Below are 2,609 nucleotides of genomic sequence, written 5' to 3' on the forward strand. Positions count from 1 at the left end.
CTCCTCCATTGACATCAATGTCAAAGGTGTCATTATGCCAATTCTCTAAGTTCAATCATCTCCAATACAATCTGGAAAATCTCACTAGGTGTCAAAATAAATTGTTAAAGACTACATTACCGAAGAGTTCTCAATAACTCTTCCCAAAAGTGACCACTCTCCTAATGGAAGAATCACCAACATCTCATCCAGATGTAAGAATAAGCTCTAAATATATTGGACTAATGCAATTATGCATCAACTACTCTAAAGAAGGTTTTGACACAACCCCAAGCATGCCTCTCAAGTACTCAAAGTGTCCTTGGCCAAAGGTTTGGTAAATATATCTTCTATTTATTCCTTTGTGCTAACATAGTCCTATATGATTTCCTTTTTTCCTACCTTCTCTCTCAAGAAATGATATTTTATTGCAATGTGCTTAGTCGATGAATGTAACACTCGATTCCTTCACAAACTAATTGTACTTGTGTTATCACAATAAATGATAATAGGTTCTAGAAACTTAATACCAATGTCTTGCAACATCTACTTCATCCAAATAATCTAATTACAGTTGTTCATTTACATAATCTACTTCTAATGTAGATTGTGATATGCAATTTTGTTGCTTACTAAGCTATGAAACCAATCTTCCTCCCAAGAAGAATGTTCCACCACTTGTATGTTTCTTGCTATCTACATTTCCTACCCATTTTACATCATTGTATACACATAGAGTCATGGGATATGTTACAACATAAGTTGTAATCTGATGTACCCTTCAAGTATTTAAATATCCTCTTTATTATTGTCAAATGTGTTTCTTTAGGATCTGCTTGGTATCTTTCCATAATTCCAACTACATTAGCTATATCCGGTCTTGGATGAGTCAAATATTGCAATCCTCCAATCATAAATTTGTATATTGTTTGGATTGCACTAAGAGACCCATCTTTACTTGATAATTTGCATCATATAACCATAGGTGTCCCAACTAGTTTATAATGCTCCAAACCAAACTTTGTCAAAAAATCCTTAAGATATTTAGTTTGTGATATGAAAATGGCATCCTTATTCTAAGCTATTTATAATCTTAAAAAGCATTTCATCTCACCAATCATACTCATCTCAAATTGATTCTTCATTTCTTTTAAAAAATTCTTACAAGCTTCATCATTTCCTCCAAAAATAATGTCACCAACAAATACTACAATAATTAGTATTCCATCTTCATTCTTCCTTAACTACATGTTATTGTCTACATTACCTTTCTTAAATCCCAAATTTTGCAAATGCTATCCAATCTTGCATACCAAGCTCTAGGTGTTTGCTTCAATCCATACAATGCTTTCTTTAGACTGCAAACCATATCTTTATCGTATGTCAATGGAAAACCATCAGGTTGCTCAATGTAAACTTCTTCCTCAAGTTCTCCATTAAGAAAAGTTGACTTAACATCCATCTAATAAACCTTAAAATTCTTGATAGCTACTTCAAGTCTACCAACAAGGGAAAAAGTTTCCTCAAAATAAATTCTTCATTGTTGTGAGTAACCTTTGCATACTAACCTTGCTTTGTTACTTGCCACTTCTTCTTGTTCATTCATCTTGTTTTTGAATTCCCTCTTTGTGTCAATAACATTCTTATCTTTAGGTCTAGGGACCAAGTCCCATGTATTGTTCTTTTTAATCTACTCAAGTTCTTCTTTCATAGCCTTTATCCAAAATTCATGGTTTAGGAGCACTCTCACATGTAATGATGAAATAGGGGTGTTGGGTCATTTATGACCTTGTTCAAGTTTATCTTTTATGTTTTCAATAAAGAAATGATGTTAGACTCCTAGGTTCACTTTAACCCTTTTGTGTGGCCCATTAGCAATTTGGGTGTTTTTATGAACTCATTGCTCAATGAGGTCACAAGGGCACAAATCTATGTAAATGGATGCATATTACTTGTAATCTAGGGTCTAGTAGTTTTTTTGAGTCAATTAAGACTCATTTGGGTAGTTAATATGCCTTTTAGGCTCTAAAATGTAAAAAATGCAATAAAAGGGCAAAAGTTGCTATGCAACTTTGCAACTTTTAGCATAACTAAGAAAAAATGCTTCTAATCATTCCTCCAACAGTCAGAACCTTTCAAATTTGGTCGGATCAATTGGAGAAGACTTTCATATAGCCCTTTTAGGCGGGTGGAAGGTAGAATGTAATGTTTTGGCATTAAAATCAATAAAAACAACCCTGTTTTCTGCATTTTAATTGAGTTTTTTGAATGGTACAGACGTGTACAAATGCCTAGGGATCTGTGCCTGGTATGTTTGGATGCATGCTTGAATCACCTTTCTAATGCAACTAGTTCAAGGCTCTAAGACTTTTTAAAACTCAAGTTATACCTATTTTTGTGCAAACAGCCCGAATTTTGAGGGTTTGTAGGGTTTTGAAGGAAGTCGGGCTATAACTCTAGATTCCACCATAGGAAATTTATGGCCTTTGGTGGAATCCTTGTACTTCTAATGCACTTTGAGATTATTTTGGTTTCAAGTTTTCATATGCAGGGACAAGGGAGAAAGGTGATGCCCTAGATGCATATATCTTGTATGCATCAGCACACAATCCTATTGTAGCAACATTTTG

This window comes from Cupressus sempervirens, chromosome 11 (assembly GCF_028749045.1).
Source record: "Cupressus sempervirens isolate cs-2001-9-10 chromosome 11, ASM2874904v1, whole genome shotgun sequence".
Lineage (NCBI taxonomy): Eukaryota > Viridiplantae > Streptophyta > Pinopsida > Cupressales > Cupressaceae > Cupressus > Cupressus sempervirens.